This window comes from Antechinus flavipes, chromosome 1, assembly GCF_016432865.1.
Source record: "Antechinus flavipes isolate AdamAnt ecotype Samford, QLD, Australia chromosome 1, AdamAnt_v2, whole genome shotgun sequence".
Lineage (NCBI taxonomy): Eukaryota > Metazoa > Chordata > Mammalia > Dasyuromorphia > Dasyuridae > Antechinus > Antechinus flavipes.
The window spans coordinates 440,899,764-440,919,010 of NC_067398.1; the positions used below are offsets into that span (position 1 = coordinate 440,899,764).

General features: G+C 35.9%; 1 pseudogene; it reads right to left on the bottom strand.

The window, feature by feature from the left end:
- Nucleotides 1–750: 750 nt before the first annotated feature.
- The window catches only part of LOC127546490 (putative monooxygenase p33MONOX), a 50,246-nt pseudogene continuing 31,749 nt past the window's right edge, over nt 751–19,247 (bottom strand).

Here is a 19,247-nt window from a genome sequence, read left to right on the forward strand (position 1 = left end):
TGAACAAAGATCCTTTATTCATATACTGGAAGCAGCAATGATTTTGCCATTCACTGACAGACTATAATTCTTACTATTTGGGTCTGTTAAGTCTTTTTGAAAAGAAAAGTCCTCCATTAGGGCAGAGCAGATCAAATCTTCCATTTGAAGCTCCTAACCAAAGAACTAATACATTTTAAATATCTTTTACATGAGTTCAGTGTCACACTTCCAACAGACGTTCCCTGTTAGACTGTCTCTTTATTATTATCCAGGATAGAACTAGGGTCCTGGAACCAGTTCTATAGTAACAAACAGTGTTCTCTAAGAAAAAGTTGCTAGTTCCAGCAATGAAGACGGAAAATAGGAATGTTATTTATCAAAAAAAAAAAAGAATCACCAAACAAATATCTTAGATAAATATATTGAACAAAGTCAACTAGATTTTAATTATTTTCCTTGCATGCTACAATATTTCTATAGAACAATAATTGATTGTGGTTGACTGAACTTGAAGAAGTTATTCAGACCAATTTTAAGGTATTACAGAATAGGTTGTCCTGCATTAGGAAGATTCAAGCTTTGCTATAAATATTTAAAGAAACAATCAGTACTTCCCCAGGAATATTATCCTTAGCAGAATTATAAATGGATGATATCTTTCCTATGTTAAGTGCAAGATGGGTGGGAAGGAAGAAAAATCTAAAATATTCTCTCTATATAACAGTGGTTCACCAAGGAAAGCAACTTTGCTCATATGAAAAGTGAGCTTTAGAACCCTGTAGGAATCAACACATTCATGTCCATTAGTTTGAGGTTATAAGTTCATAGACATTGTTTTTTTTTTCCTTCCATTACTGGAAGAGTCATCTTCAGTGGCTTGAAAACTGTTGCATCTACTGCATTTCTAGTTGACTGAAATCAGATGAGCTCCACTGATGATGCTTCTGAGCACCTCTGATGGACCCAAGTCAGACTTATAAAAGAGTTTTGGTCCAAAAGGGTTCTATCTTTCAGTGAGGATTTATCTGTATCGCCATTTCCAGAGTTCTTACTGCTGACATCTAGACCAGGTAAGGGAGTGGAAAATTTATGAATAAATCAGCCTCTGAACTTTTGCTTAGGAGAAGAATCAGGTATACTACCTGGAATAGACTGGGCTGAAACAATCTATCTTCTTTTGTCATGTCTCCATCTTGTAACTTCAATTTATGGATTGCCTTTATATAGTGGTACTTGGCTTTTTCTGTAGTGAGGCCTTTATGAAGAGTATAACTCTCAACCCTGTCTGATGCTTAAAGACCTGGATGTTCTCTTGGGCCTGTTTTGTAATTAGAGAATTTATGATGACATCAATATCCTTGGCCTTCACCACTGGAACCTTATTCATATGGTTATTGGAAGGTGAGAGGATTATAGAGAAATCATTTTCTTCTTCCTTATCTTTGAAAAGTTGTTGGTACTTCCAATTTGAGATGACCAGCTTTTTCCCCGGAACCTTACTGCACATGTCAAATGTAGGTGAAATTATCAGTATGGGATCCTCCAGGAAATCATCATAACTGTAAGCCCAATGATACATTCCAATTCTTGCCTAGAAGACATACCTATAGTATGATCAATAGTAGGCACATCTGACAAAGATGCCATTAAAGACTGTGATCATTCAGATGTTTCTCTAGACAGACATCCAGAATTCTGATTGACATTATGGAGCCTGTGGAAGTTATGCAGATAAGACAAAAATGCCAAAAGGGAATATTCTGCTGCTAGTGATGAACTGGCAAAAATTCCCAAGTAGTTCTCATGTAGACTCTCTATAGATAGTCGGGTTTCTGGGAAGAGAGGGATGGAATGGAAGAAAGGGAGATAAAAAGACTGTCTGTAGCCCAAAGCTCTGCCAACGAGAGTAAGCTGAGATTAGACTCCAGGCCCCCATCACTCCCTAAGAACCAAAGCATGGAGCAAAGCGAGACCATGAGGGAAGTACCATCAAGATCCAAGTGGACTGTAGCTGCAAGAAATAGGGCAAAGTCTATCCTCTCTTCTCTTAAACCATAGCAAGAGCCCTTAACCACACTGTCCCACAAATGATCGTGCTTCCTGCAGTCCCTTGGATGGCTGCAAACTATATTATTTATTTGTTTGTTTTTTATGTATTTAACTATTTATATATGGATGTGTGAATGTATTAATTATTCTCTGCCTTGGTATTAAAACCAAGGATTCTCCTTCCCAGCAAGTGCCCACAGTCAGCTATTACACCAATCAGATGTGAACTAGTTCCTTCTCGCTGGCAGCCACCGTCTGGGACAGATCTGGTCAGCACTGTGCTTGTCATTCTTCCAAAATAGAAGGTTCTTCAATTTTATCCTACTCAACTATCAGAGTCCCCACATAATCCATGAGATAAAAGTCTCTAAAGCCAAGGATGTCTCCCAATCCAGAAGTCCCCAGGGCTTGTTTTTTGTTTCTGCAATCACTGTGGAAGTATTTGTACTTCACTCAGTCTAAACCTCTGATCCTGGAGATGAGATTCTAACTGTGGACTTCTCACATTGTTCTAGGAAAACAACTATTTATCCCTTTTATTCATTTTGTTTATTTCTGCTGCTCTACATCACCTCAGAGGTGATGTTCTGTCTGATGCTATTGTGGTTGTGGTTATGGTTGTTATAGTTTTTGTTGTTAAGAGAATTTAGAAAGCCAAAAGTGTTCTGCCATCTTCCCAGAATCTTCTCTCTGGGATAAAGCTTTCTACGAAACAGAGTGTTTTTTTGGAAGTATTCTAACACAACAAAGAGACTTGATATTCAATGTATGCACACATTTGTGTTTCTGGAATTATCAGAAAATATTTTAATCCCATCCACAGTCACATTTCTTCTAAAGAAAAATAACAATTGATGGAATTTTTAATGTCATACAGTCTTCATATAGTCAAATATGCCAGTGGGGATTTGGTGGAGGAGGGGAAGATAATGTGTTCAGTTTGGACATATTAGGCTTCAGTTTTCTATGAGACATCGAGCTTAAGATGTTCATAAGAAGTTGGGCTAAAAAAACAAAAAACAAAAAACAAACAAGGATGTTGTAGAAGGATCTCTTAATGAGAGAAGGCTTGCAAGAATGAACTCTAAGATTTTGTGATTCTGCAATATATATTGCATGAAAACAAGGCTTTTCTGATGTTTCCCAGAAATGACTGAAACCTAAGGGATTAATGAGGCTATGTGGAAAGTAGAAAATGTATTTCTCAGTCCTTATGTGTCTGTTTTCTTCACTTCTGAAAATGCTTCCTGCCACAAATGTCAAAGACTTAAGGCAGAAAAGAGTCCCACTTTGGACTCTATTTGGTGTTTTCCCTCTTAGATGTTTAAATGAAGAAGCATCTTCATTTAAACAGCTTTGCCACTACAACCAGAAGGAGTAAAGTGTGAAATGAGATCCCTCTTGTTGAATAGGGAGATCTTTGTGGAGTCTTGGAATACTACAACTAAAAAATAGACAGAAAAAAGCAGAATGGAAATAGGGAGAGGACTCTCCAGACATGAATATGCTATTTTCCAAGTTGAATCAATTCCAGCCCCTTCTCCAATCCTGTGTTTCTTCAGAGCAGTTGCCAAGGAATCCTCAAGCAGCCTCTCAGACTTATCAAATCCTTTTTTGTTATTCTTTTTCCCCTTCTACGGGTTGGGAAAGAAAGGAAGAAAGAGGGACTAATCACAATAATGCTAATTCTGCATTTATCTAATAGTTTTTTTTTTTTTTTTGGTTTGTTTTACTATGATAGCATAGCAAAACAAACCAAAGAACTATGCAGGAGAGGGAAAATAATAAGAATTTATTGGAGCACTTGTTAAACTATGATTGCTTTATTCATTTCATAGTAACTTGCTTATGGTTACTATTACCCTTTCTTATTAAATGTATTAGGATATGTTTCTTTTTCTGAATTTTGTAATTGCAAATAGCCTTCTTCATCCTAGAAAAGTAAATAAATTGATTTTGCTTACTAGAACATATGGACAAAATATATACAAGCTTAAATAAATTTCTATAGAGAAATGTTAATTAAAATTTCCCCTCATCAATATCATTGCTCATTGGAAATTGATTCTCATTCCTGTATAATCTGAAATAGGATTCATACTTAGAATCTCAAGTGTGAAAAAGCTATCTGTAATTCCACAAAGCATTAAATGTTCCTTCTGAAGGAATATCTAATACCATTCTGTAAGCACTGGTTAAGTCATTAAAGAGCCAAAATTCCCTAGGAAGATTCATTGTCACATCAATTGGCTACTATCTTACAAGTTTCAATTTTTTCTTGTTTTCTTTTGTTTTTTCCCTTAAAACAAGCTTAAAATGCTTCTCCCTCTTTTTTTCCAATTATATCTTCATACATATGGATCCTTTTGGACCCAAATATCTCCATAGCAACTGGCATCATAGATAAAACTCCCCTTGTTAGCTAACCTTGAGCTAATTGTAAAACATTACAATTTCCTATTACAATTTCCTTAAACTAATTAACATACTAAAAGATCCTAAAGCATAGATCTGAAACACTAAGTATCAAAGAATATTTTGTTTTCTATCACGCCTTCTTGGCATGTCTGAAAAGAGGAGATTGCCTCTAACACAGGTTAAAGATGAAACTTTTCCTGGAAGATAGGTAAGATGGGAAGCCATAGTTAGACCTGCACCATCACCACAGCAAACTACAGCACCCCTCAAACTGGACACAGACTTATAGGTCAACAGCATTCCACTCATCTCTAGCCAGTTGCAAGAAATATCCATTAATAAACCTCTTTTAGATAAGTAAGTATGATATATGGGTTTTCTTTTTTCCTTTTTAGGACAAATTCTGAGTCTTCCCACAATATCTAATTTAGAGAAATATTTGACACCAAAATAAAGCCATTAAAACAAGTAAGAGAATCTCATAAAATGTCCTTATTTTTAAACTTCTCAATTACAGACAGCCCTCTTTTTAATTGATGAAAAAAATAAGTCTAGGTTTAAGAAAACAAAGAGAAATAAGTTTCCAAATGTGGGAGATGGATTCTTGCAGCAGAGATGAAGGGGAATGCCTAGTTTGGTCAATTTTTAGCATGTTTCAGGTCATACCTCTTGATCTATATAGAACCTGGGGCCAAATGCATCTCCTTGCTTTAGAGAGCAAAGGCCTACAGGAGCAGTACAAGTGGCCAGAGATTCATTTTTTGAGATGTAAAGGAGACTGCAGACACTGAGAAAAACTCCCATATCTACACTTACTACCTTCTGAAGTAGGTGATTAATCACTGGCTTATATAGGAGAATACTCAATAGCTGATGGCAAAACTCTATACTATAATCCCCAAGTAGCTAAGTAATTAAATAATTCACCAAATGCATGGCCAGAGAAAATAGGGAAAGGAGTTAGATCTGAATAACCAAAGCTTGGCAACACGACCATGAATGCACCTAGCATGTTCCATATTTATCTAGATGGCTTCTAGACCAATATATTCAGTCCTAATTTCTCTCTTGAGTATCAATTCCATACTACTTATTGGACATTTAAAATTAGTCATCTTAAATTTTATATTCAAAACAGAACTTGTATCTTTCTCCTCAAATCATTTCTCTCCTTAACCTCACTATTTTGTTCAAGGCAAGACCAGCCTTTTAATCATCCAAGATCAAAACTCCAGAACCAACCAAACTTTTTGCTCTCAGGTACTCCACATATCTAGTGAATGGTCTTTTCTTTTGATGCTAACTCTACAACATCTTTTGCTTTTATCTACTTCTCTCCACTCAGATGGCCTGCATTACTGCAATGACCTTCTAATTGGTCTCCCTAGTTCAAACCTCTCTCCCCTCCTCCAATCCATCTTCACATAACCCCTTTAATATCTTTAGGATGAAATGCAAACCCTATCTTGTTTGGTATATAAACCTCTTCACAATATGTTGCCCACCTTCCTTTTTCAGACTTTTTGCACATTGCTCACCTTAATAATTTTATGGTACAGTTAAATTTGCCTTCTTGCCATTATTCATATTCAATACCTGAGACCTGGACTGTCATTCTCTTCCTAAATCTATGTATCTGTGTCTAAAAAATTGAATTCTTTCATCTTGGAGCTTCCACTCTATGGTCCAATATGGTTGATTGGTAACTCTCAGTCAGATTGTTACTCCCATGTTTAGCCAGCCATATTTAGTGACTGGCCCTAAAAGCCAGCTGTGTTTAGGTTATACATCCTATCCATATACAATTATCTCTCCAGGCTATCTCCAGGCCATCTGTCTTCCAACAATGACCTATACCTCACCAACTAGATCAGCACTCTCCACACTGGAACTAGGACAAAATTATTTTCTCTACTGAGTTCTCCCTTATATGTATTGTCTTCTGTTAAAATATATACTCATTGAAGGGAGATAATGTCTCTTTTTTATCCTTTTTATCCCCAGAAAACAGCACAGTATTTGGACTATTATAAATACTTAATTAAATGTTCTTACACATTCATTCATTATTCACTTGTTCATCTCCTATTTTCATAGACTATGCCCCCCACATCTGGGATGCACTGTCTTTTCATTTTCATCTCTTAGATTAAACTAGTTTCTCTCAAAGTTCTGATAAAGGTGCCATCTTTTAGAATCGGTTAGTTAATAAACATTTATTAAGCACCAAGTACAAGTACTGGAAATCCAAAGATAGGAAAAAGACAGTCAGTCTTTACCCTTCTTTACCCTTCAGGAGTTCATAATCTAATGGAAGAGTCAATAGGCCATAAACTATGTACAACCAAGAAACATACAGGATAAACAAAGGAAAAGTACTAGAATTAAGAGGGATGAGGAAAAGCTTCCTGTAGAAGGTGAGATTTTAGATAGGACTTAAAAGAACTCTAAAGAAGCCAGGAGGCAGAAATAAGGAGGGAGAGAGCTAATGAATATCTTCAGTTCAAAGCTGAAGTGTGTTGTTCAAAAAACAGTAAGGAAGTCAGTCACTGGATCACAAAGAACAGGGCAAAGGTATAAGAATACTGGAAAGGTGGGAGTAGAGTTAAATTATTTAGGGCTTTGGATGCCTAACAGGATTATATAATTGATCTTGGAGGTGATAGGGAGCCATTGGAGCTTATTAAGTAGGAAGTTAACATGATTAGACCTATCCTTTAGGTAAATCACTTTGACAGCTTAGTGAAGGATGGACTGAAGTAGGGAGAAACTTGTAGAGGGGAGATCAACCTGAAGACAATTTTAATTGTCCAGGTATGAGGAGATGAGTGCCTGCACTAGAGAAGAGGCAATATCAGAGGAGCAAAGAGGGCTAATTTAAGAGTTGTTACAAAGGTAAATCAATAGGACTTGCCTCCGGATTGGATATGGGGGGATGAGAGAGAGTGGGGAATTGAAGATGACACTTAGGTTGCAAATCTAGGGGAACAGGAGAATATTGGTTCCCTTGACAGTAGTAGGGAAGTTTGGAAGGGGAGAAGTTTGGAAAGAAAAACAAGTTGACTTGAAGATGTCTATAAGACATCTTAATTCTAGAAAGGTATCTGGAAAGGTGAGGCTGGAAGTCAGCAAAGAAGTTATGGCTGGATAAGTAGATTAAAGCATCATCAGCACCAAGATGATAATTCAATCCATGGGAGTTGATAGGAATAATAAGTGGAATAGTACAGAAAGGGAATAGAAGAGCAACCAGGAGAGGGAACATCCATGGTGCGTGGCCATGACCTGAATGAAGATCCAGCAAAGAAGACTGAGGAGTGGCCAAATGTGTAGAAAGAAAACCAGGAAATTGGTGTCCTGAAAACCCAAGGAGAAGATAAGTATCAAGGAGAAGAGGGTGATCAGTAGTTTCAAATGCTGCAGAAAGATTAGGAAAGAAGAGAACTGAAAAAGGGACACTGTATTTGGAAATTAGGAGGTCATTAGTAATATTGTAGAGAGCAAATTTAGTTGAAAGATGAGGGTGATTTGAGGAAGGATGGAAAAGGTTTCAGAGAGTCATGGTGGTGAGTGAGATAGTAAGTTAATTAAGGAGGTATAAAAGTGTTGCCAAATAGAAGTGAGGGATCAATTAAGTTCATGTAACATAGATTTTTGGTGGACTCAATTAGGATAGCTGCATATTTTTGTTCTCATTCTACAGAATGTGCATAGAAATAAAGGAAGTGAATGCTGGGAGAAATCCAAGGGTAAGGTTTGGCAGGGTACAACTGAAGATATGATAAGGGGACAAGAGACTCGAAAAAAGAACAATATAAAATTTAACTAGTTCACTGAGGGGTCAAAATGGGGAAATTTAGAGGGTATAGCTAGCACAGGAGTGATAGTGTCAGAGAGACCTGAAGATTTGAGGGATTTGAGATCACAATGTGGACAAAGTAGAGAGAGGTGGAATGCTAATATATTGTAATCATGTAAGGATGCTAATTTTTAGCATTCTTAACATGATAGTAGTGTGATTGTGTGGGTGGAAAATCAAGGCTAGCACCATGTAGCTGAATTGGGATGGGATGGGAAAATAAATCATGAAAATTGATTAAGTTGAAGAATTAAGAAGCTAAACTTTTAAAGTAAACATCAGTATGCATGTTGAAGTCCTTTAGTATAAAGGCAGAAGTTGGGAAGAGAAAAAACATGTAAGCCAAGTATTGATCTCATTAATGAAAGAAATGGAGCATACTGGAAATTTGTAAATAGGTACCAGGGTATTTAGGTGGTAGTTATGGAATCCATAAATCTCAAATTAGGAGAAGTCACTAAGTGACAAAAATGGGGGTGGAGGGAGAGAGAGACTTGAAAGTAACAATGAGGAACAAAGGATATTCCAATTCTGCCACCTTGATTAATGAGTTATGGAGAACGAGTGAAATTATAGCCACTCTTGGATATGAAAGCCAAGGATGCTGTTTCTTTAGGAGATATCCAGGTCAAAAGATGGGATGAGCAGGAAAGGAAAAGATTTAAGTTGAAAGCCAATGAAAGTTGCATATTGAATAGTTATTCTAGAGAGCAGATTTCAGGAGACCTTCCTAGAGATTGTTACTGAGCCCTACAAAAAATATCTTGTATTTATTTTGTATTTTATATGTTCTTATAGATATATAGATATACATGCTGTCTTTTCTAAATGAATTTAAGCTCCTTGAGGGAAAAAAATTAATTAATTTTTTTATCTTCAAATTTCATAATTCTGTTCCTGATCTATAAAAGACACTAAATAAAATGTATTGATTCACTAAATTATACATATGCATATGCAAATACAAATACATATGCAGTAGAAATTCATTTTTTAATTTCACATCCCATAATCCCGTTCCTAGTCTATAACAGGTATTAAATAAAATTTTTTGATTGACTGAACTACATATATGCATATACAAATACATTTACCATTACAAAAAATGAAATTTGTTATATTTAAAGCAAAAAACTAATTTACTGATGTGAAAGGTGATTCTGAGTCATCTATGTACAGTCAGATGACTTCTTAAAGGAAAAATCAAAATTAGTACTAAAATAGAAAAAAAGAACAAAAATAAGATGAATATATGATACAAAAGTGGTAGTGTTTGTTTGTATACTTATATATGTCCTTTCTATCCCTCCCATTATAATGAAAATTCTTTATAAGTATGAATTGTTTCATTCTTTATGTTTGTATTCCTAGTGCTTAGTGCCAGACACATAGTAGGCACTAAATATATGTTTTCTGTTGATTGATTGGTTGAATGGAAAAGAAATAAAGGGAAAGGCATCAACATAAAAATGCTGTTGTAGAAGGCCATAACTCTGGAGAAGTTTATCAGTGGAATTGATGAGATAATGGTTCTCTAGTTCACATATATACTTACTACTTAGTATGGTGATGTAATGGTCTTCTAATTCACACATATTCAGTATACTCTAATGACATAATTATAATAGGGATTTAAACTGGGGACAAAGTCAGACTGAGAGGGAGACTGATTGAGACTGGCAGACTGGCATATTGCTGGATGAAACTAGGTCAGACCGAGACTGGGTCAGACTATGACAGACATAGACTGTGTAAGAGACAATAAAGACTTTGGATTCTATTCTTATCCATTCTTGTGATGTCTGTCCTGCTGAGACCAAGTCTCTTTAGGAGGACCTCCAGAAAGCTAGCCCAAATATTACATGTTGTCTTATAAAATAACAAAACAGTAGAAAATGAAATAAGCCTTAGAAGCCTAAGAAGAGATCCACTAAGAAAAATCATCCTAAAAGGATTTAGGAATGAATTTTGAAAGGTAACAGATGGAATTTGAAAGACATAAAATATTTTCTATAACAAACAGTAATCTCTATCGTTACCTCTTTCTTTAATGTGCCTTTTAAGGAACTAAGACTTCAACAAATATATGACAGATACTCTTGAGAAACATTAAATCATAAAATTATGAGATCTCAGAGTTGGAAAGGTCCTCAAAGATTCTTTAAGTCAACTGATCAAAAATCCACAGTTCTATAACATGACATCTCCCCAGGTGACTAATTACTCATCCTAGGCTTGAGAACTTCCAGTGATGAGGATATTCATTGTCATCACCATCATCATCACTGGTATGTAACATATGTAGCATTTTAAGGTTGCAAAATCCTTTATTAGCATTATATCATTTGTTTCATATCCCCTCTTTGGATCACTCTAATTGTTTTGATACTTTTCCTTATATTTAGCCAAAAGATGCCTTACCAAACAATGTGTCCCCAAAGATTCAATACTATCTTAAGCCCTGCTTACTTAAAAAATGCACTGGTTTTGATATATCCTACATATTTTCACCATTATTCTAATTTTTCCAAGAAGAAAGAGGTTTAACAGGGACACTAATACATTGTTGGTGGAACTGTGAATACATCCAGCAATTCTGGAGAGCAATTTGGAACTATGCTCAAAAAGTTATCAAACTGTGTATACCCTTTGATCCAGCAGTGTTTCTACTGGGCTTATACCCCAAAGAAATCTTAAAGAAGGGAAAGGGACCTGTATGTGCAAGAATGTTTGTGGCAGGTCTCTTCTTAGTGGCCAGAAACTGGAAACTGAGTGGATGGATGCCCATCAGTTGGAGAATGGCTGAATAAATTGTAGCATATGAATATTATGGAATATTATTGTTCAGTAAGAAATGACCAGCAGGATGATTTAAGAAAGGCCTGGAGAGACTTACATGAAGTGATGCTGAATGAAATAAGCAGGATCAGGAGATCATTATATACTTCAACAACAATACTATATGATGATCAATTCTGATGGACATAGTCATCTCCAGCAATGAGATGAACCAAATCAGTTCCAATAGATCAGTAATTAAAGCTACACCCAGCGAAAGAACTCTGGGAGATGACTATGAACCATTACATAGAATTCCCTATCCCTATATTTTTGTCTTCCTGCATTTTTTATTTCCTTCACAGGCTAATAGTACACTATTTCAAAGTCTGATTCTTTTTGTACAGCAAAGTAACTGTTTGGACATGCATACTTATATTGTATTTAATTTATACTTTAACATATTTAAAATGTATTGGTCAAATGCCATCTGGGGGAGGGAATGGGGGAAAGGAGGGGAAAAATTGGAACAAAAGGTTTGGCAATTGTCAATGCTGTAAAATTATCCATGCATATAACTTGTAAATAAAAAGGTATAATAAAAAATAAAAAAAGAAAGAGAGGTTTAATCCCTCTTTTATGTAAGAATGATTTAAATAGGGAATAGTTGACTACAAGCAATCAATGTCGTTTACTATACATATCAAAAAGACATGTTTCTTTCACCCTCCTAAGCTCAAAGAACAGGAAAAGGCTTATTATTTTTTTTTTAAATCAATGATATAGTCCTCCTCTAAACATATAGCTTGTTAAAGAGCCCATTCATGCACTGGGTATGAATTAAGGTGTATAGAAGAGTATAAGGCAACATTAGGATTTTTATGTATTTAATTTGTACTTCTATTTGCATAAGGCTTTTCAACTATGCACATAGCCTGAAGTTATTAGGAACCAAATATTTCTAAATGTAGAACTATAATAACAAGAGGTTTATAATACATGAAATAGAATAATCAAGTTGATTTTTCTTTACCAAGAACTGCTAAATGGTCATTGTATTTCTAATAAGTTTCTCACCCCATATGTTAGTGCTGTCACTGGAAGCCTAGAGCAGATGGGAGTTTAAAGAAGTGTGGAACTTATACTGGCTTGGAATGAATATGTTTTTTAACAAATGTCCAGTCTATGTAAATGACTTAGACTTTGTGGAACAGCCAATATTATAAATTTTGAATTCTCTACCTTCTTTGCCTCCATTTACACCATTTGAATTCTAATTCTGGTTCTATCCCTAATAGTATGTGTAAATATACAAGTTATTTAATTTCTTTGAACCTTAGTTTCATCATTTTAAAAATAAGAAATGATAACACCTCCTCTTCCTGCTCCATAGGCTCACTATCAGAATCAAATATTTTTCTTCCTTCTTTCTCTCATCCTAAAAATCAAAAGCATTTTTCCACTTAAGCTTATTTATGTGATGCTTGGATGGGGATTAAAACAGCATGATAAATGGTTTTCCACACAAAAATTTCTAAGAATAATTAACATTTCAAACCATATAAATATAATTAAACTTTTAAACATACCTGAAACTTGTCAAGTAACTTATGATGACTTGATCATATCACTGGGAAATAAACAACTAGACTTCATACATTGGGGAATGGATGAATAAGTTATGGTATATTAAAGTAAAGGAACACTATTATTCTATAAAAATGATGAACAAGCTAATTTTAGAAAGGCCTGAAAAGATTTACATGAATTGATGGGAAGCAAAACAAATAGAACCAGGAATAGATTGTACATAATAACAACAAGAATTGCAATGATCAACTATGAAAGACTTGGTTCTTCTACTTCCAAAGGCCTATCAAACTGCATATCCTTCAATCCAGCAGTTTCTCTATTGAGTCTGTATCTCAAAGAGGTAATAAAAAGGGAAAAAACACCTACATGTGCAAAAATGTTTGTTGCAGCTCTTTTTATAATGGGAAAAAAAACTGAGTGGATTGGAGTTGGAGAATGGCTGAATAGGTTATGGTATATAAATATAATGGAATATTATTATTCTATAAGAAATGATCAGCAGGATAATTTAAGAAAGGCTTGGATAGATTTACATGAACTGATGCTAAGTGAATGAGTAGAACCAAGAGAACATTGTATACAGCAAAAATAATATTATGTGATGATCAACTCTGATGGATGTGATTCTTTTCAGCAATGAGGTGATTCAGGCCAATTCCCATAGATGTGACAGAGAGAGCCATCTGCATCCAGAAGAAAGACAACTGAGACTGAATGTTGTAGTGTTCTTCTTCTTTTCTAGAATGTAATCATTCTGTGGGAGCAGGTTTCTTGGGGAGGTTCGGGAGGCAGCCTTAGTTTCAGTTCAAAGTAATCACCTCAAATGCAGCCAGAGATTAAAGTACAGTCTTTTAGTATCTCTTCCAAAATAGCCCAATTAGCTTTCTTTGGTTCTGAGAGCTCTCGTTGCTAGTTTTTTGCCTCTGCCAGCTTCTGCCTCTAGCTCAACTCTGACTCCTGGCTTCTCAATCCCCTCAACTGAACTCTGGCTCTCAGTCTCTTCAAGTCTCTTGACTGAAGCTCTAAGAGTTTCTTATATATGATCTCTTAAAGATATGAACCCAAAGGTTGACTCCTCCTCCGAGAGAGCAGGATTGTGGGTTTCTGACTTTGAATCTCCCAAACTTGTGAACTAATGTGTGAGCTAATGTGTGAATGCTTAAAGGTGTGAACTTAAGCATTGTTTCTATCAATTCTAGTGACAACACCTTTTTTCAAGTTCTGGCTTATAACATCTCCCACTTTCTTTTGATTTTAGAATATAAGGTGGTCATGACCTCCCTGACTTCTCAAGGAGGTGAGAACCCCAAAAAAGGTGATCATGCCTTCCCTGACTTCAAAAAAAAAAGTGAAAACACCATAAAAAGGAGGTGGTCACACCCTCCCTGACTTCTCAGGAAAGGAGATGAAAACACCAAAGGAAATGGGAAATCAAATCAGATTAGTGGGTTTCTACAGGGGCTCATTTGAAACAGGTATACATAAATCCATCAATATGGGAGGTATTACATATAATTACATAAATTACACAAGCACATAGCAATATAACACAGGCTAGTAGTAATGTAACAAATAACATGAATCAACATGAGAATTTATACATGTCCATAAGTCCTAGAAATAGTCCAAAAGGAATTCATTGTCCATTAGTCCATGTGCCAGGAATCCAATAATTCCTGCAAGCTTTGAATTATTGCAATAGTCTCATCAACAATTTTTCATCTTAAGGAATCCAGTGATTCCTACTGGTTTTCAAGAACTGAAAGAGTCTCATCTTGTGTTAGGGAATCCAATGATTCTTGAAGATTTTAAAGTTCTTTTAACAGTCTTATTATCAGACATGCTCTTTCAGGCTCTTAAATCTTCACCTTTGTTTTGAGGTTTTTCTCTTTTTCTGTTTATCTCTGATGGACAAAGTGAATACGGCTCGTTGACACCCATCTGATTCCTTCTCCATCTGTTCCCTTCTCTATCTGTAGGGACACAAGCAAACCCTCTCTCCCAGGCAGTTAACCTATCTAATTCTCTTCTATTTACCACTTTTAGGATTTCTCTTTATCAACTGGCAATTACATTGGAGCTGCTTGCACTGGATATTGCCCTGTTAGTTTAAAAAGCCTGTATTCTCCTCAACTGTAATCTCTTTCTGTCATGTGATTACTTTTAGGCTGATTAATCACATCAGCGTCCTGACCTTCTAACGACTCTCTGGGTGTAACCTCAGCTGCCAGCATGCCCCATTTGTCTTTTGTATGATGTCTTGGAGCTGAGACCTGCCTCTTATTTCCCTGGGTCAATCTACAGTCTGAGGCCCTAGAAACCCTTGTGGCATTTTGGACATGGGGTTTTAGGTCTTCTCTCAGCCTGTCTTCTCACTCTATCTCCATATCTACACTGAGCTCTACGATGTCCAACTTTTCCACACTGAAAGCATCTACGAGTTTCTCTAGAAGTCCCTTGCCAAGAGGAACCCTGTCTTCCCATGTTCATCATAGTTTGAGTATAATAAGCATTTGTGCTAACTGTGGCACAGCGCCTTATCATCTCTTCTAAAGGAGCATCTTTGTCTAGTCTCCATATAATTCTTTTACAAATCTCATTAGCATTTTCCTTAGCCAGATGTCTGGTCATTAGCTGTATTATCTCCAATGGTTCTTGTTACAGCTGTCTGCAAACGTCCCACAAAATCTGCAAAAGGTTCATTGGGACCTTGCTCTATTTTTGTGAAAGCTTCCCCTTGATCTTTTTGTCCTGGGAGGGAACCCCAAGCTTTTATTGCAGCCTTAGAAATCTGATACACTGTTATGTGATAATAAATCTGTTCTGAATTCTCTCCATATTGACTTTCACCTGCTAGTTGGTTAAAAGCTATTTGTACATTAACTCCTGTTTGCCTGTTTTGTTGGGCTTGAATCCTACATAATCCATGATACTCCGAAAGCCACAACAAGTTTTGTCCAGGTTCTAAACATGTCCTTGCTATTGGATTTCCAATCACTTGGGGGTTAAGATTTCATAAGACAAATTATCTAGTAATATCTTAACATAAGATGATGTAGCTTCATAAAGAGTACAACCCTTTTTCAAGTCCTTAATTTTTTCCAAATTAAAAGGAGTGTATCTTCTCCTTTTTTGACCACAAGAATCACTCTCTTCAATCACAGGATATGTATTTATAAAATCAGATACATCTTGTCCTTCATTTTTTGCCTTAATGCCTTTTCTAATCTAGTCATATTTTGCTTCACAGGAAATGCTGATTGTGTTTCTACCTTTCTCCCTCCTCCTTCTCCTTCCACCCATGAAGGGTTAATTGAGGGAGGAAGGTCATGAGATGTGGAATGATCTAATTTCTCCTGCTGTGAAGTATCACACTCAGACTTGTACTTAACTCCATTCTTATCTGATTCTTTCTCCTTTTCACCTAGTTTAGTTGGCACCTCCCTCTCCTGCTCTTTCTTCTTTTTCCTTATTCTAACACTTATATAATTTCCTAAAGCCAGTTGTATTAAATTATATGTATTAAGTATGTCTTTGGAAATTGAGTCAGGTCCATTTTTATTGTAGAATCGACAAAGATCCTCTCCTACTAATTTCCACTCCTCTAGATCCAATTCTTTTTGCAGAGAGAAACAAGGACATATGTACTTTACAGTTTCTAAAAGTTCAGTGATCTGCTCCAAAATTATAATCAAACCTTGGCTTTTCATAACCTTGGCAATGCTCTCTAAACATTTTCCTTGAACAGAAACAGAAGGCTGTTTTCTAAACATCTGTCCCATCTTAACTGAAATTCTACTTTAACTCTTTTAACAAATTTGTTTGTTGTACTCACCCTAATTTCTGGGTTGAGGAGACTTTTCCACTGGATCAGGATCAGAGGCTTTTCCACTGAGATGAGGATCGGAATTTTCCCACTGAAATTAGGGTCCTGTCAGCCTCATGTTCAGATGCCAAAATGTAATGTTGTTCTTCTTTTCTAGAATATGATCGTTCTCTGGAAGCAGGTTTCTTGGGAAGGTTCGGGAGGCAGCCTTAGTTTCAGTTCAAAGTAATCACCTCAAATGCAGCCAGGGATTAAAGTACAGTTTTATAATGTCTCTTCCAAAATAGCCCACTTAGCTTTCTTTGGTTCTGAGAGCTCTTGTTGCTAATCTTTTGCCTCTGCCAGCTTCTGCCTCTACCTCAACTCTAACTCCTGGCTTCTCAATCCCCTCAACTGAACTCTGGCTCTCAATCTCTTCAAGTCTCTTGACTGAAGCTCTAAGAGCTTCTTATATATGATCTCTTAAAGGTGTGAACCCAAAGGTTTGCTCCTCCTCCGAGAGAGTGGGATTGTGGGTTTCTGACTTGTGAATCTCCCAAACTTATAAACTAATGTGTGAGCTAATGTATGAATTCTTAAAGGTGTGAACTTAAGCATTGTTTCTATCAATTCTAGTGACTTAAGACCTTGTTTCAAGTTCTGGCTCATAACAGAATGTAGATCACAACATAGCATTTTCACCATTTTTGTTGTTTGCTTGCTTTTTTTCTTTCTCATTTTTTTTCCTTTTTGATTGAATTTTTCTTGTGCAGCATGATGAGTGTAGAAATATATACAGAGAAAATTTGCATATGTTTAACATGTATTTGGATTGCTTACTATTTAGCAGAGGTGAGTAGAGGGAAAGGAAGGAGAAAAATTTGGAACACAAGGTTTTGCAAGGGTGAATGGTGAAAACTATCTTTGCATGTATTTTGAAAATAAAAAGCTGTTATTAAAACTAAGAAAGAAAGACGGTTCTATTCAATGGTTCAGTGATCTAAGGCAATCCCAATAAACTTTGGATAGAAAACTGCCATCTGTATGCAAAGAGAGAACCATGGAGAATGAATGTAAATCAACACACGCTATGTTCAATTTTTTTCTTTTTGTTTTTTTCTTTTCGTGGTTTTTCCCTTTTGCTGATTTTTCTCTCCCAACATTATTCATAAAGAAATTTGTATTTAAAAAATTAATGTACAAGTATAGCCATAAAAATAAAACAATAAAAAACATTTATTTATTAACATTCCTTTTTATTTTGAATTCCACATTCTCTTCCTTCCCCACTCATTGAGAAGACAAGCAATGTTACTCATACATATGAAGTCAAAGGAAATATATAGAAATATATATTTAACCATGTTGAAGGGAAAAAATAAGAAAAATTAGATTTTAAAAATATGCTTCAATCTGCACTCAGAGTTCACCATCTTTCTCTCTGAAGGTGGACAGCATGTTCATTTCGAGTCCTTTGGAACTGCTGTGAACTTTTATATTTATCAGAGTAGCTAAAGTTTTTACAGATGATCATCATTACATTATTACTATTACTGTATACATTGTTATCCTGGTTTTACTCACTTTACTTTGTAACAATTAATTCATAAAAGTTTTTCCAGGTTTTTTTGAAACTATCCCCCTTCATTATTTCTTATAGAAAAATAATATTCCATCACAATCACATACTGTAACTTATTCAGCCATTTTTCATCATTTTTAAAAGTAGCTCTTTATTAAAACAGCTGAACATGACTAGAATTGGCTTTGAAGTTTAAAGATCCAGGTTCAAATCCTACCTCAAATGGTAATCATCTCCTATAACAATCCCTCTGATTCTCAGCTGTAAAACAAAAGAAATGTACCAGTCTTTGAGGTTCTACACAGTTCTATGCTTATAATAATCTGATCTCTGATCCTATGAACAAATTCAATATGATGAGAAACAGTGGGAAGAGTTAAAGTTGGATTCAGGGAAAAAAGCATTCAAATTGTGGTTCAGATATGTTTTAAATGAATGGCTATGAACAAATTATATAATCTCTGTACTCCAGTATCCTACTCTGTAAAGTGGTATTAGATATTTCACATAGGTTGTTGTGGGGAAAATGCTCATGAAAGTCAAAGATTAAAGAATAAAGATCAAAGCGAACATCAAGGGAATGAGATAGTAGTGGGACTCTTACGGGGGCAAAATACTCCAATATGGATTTGGGAACTGACTTTCTTGCCCTATTTAAAATTCTCACATCTCCAACATACCATTCCTCTCAAGTCTCTCAGGGCAGGCCACAATGACAGAGAGCAGAGAATTCCTAATTTGGGGGAAGTACTTCACTCTCCTTAGGACAGTAAAGTTTCTATGGGTGTGTAGAATCCCTAAAATCTCCTCTAGTCTCCTCCAGTACAGACCACCACACTTTCAACCCGCTGCCCAATTCTAAGTGGAGGGAGATTGGCAAAGTTTGAAATGCAAAAGAAAGAATGACTTTGGGAGAAAACAAAAGTCTTCAGAAAATGGGGAGTTCCTTTGTTTGCAGCCTAACCATGGTTGAGGGAGATGAGCCCTTTCCTGTTCATTAGTGGTCCCCTGTTATCCTTCTCCCTCACTAGAAAATTTATTATAAAATGGCCCCTAATAGACCATCTCTGTCTGCACTGCAGAAATGGATTCAGTAAGTAAGAAAGCCAATTTGCTGAGCCAGGATAGGCCATGAGATTTCTTCGTAGGCTGGGTCAAAACTTGGATCCCAGTAACCTTAC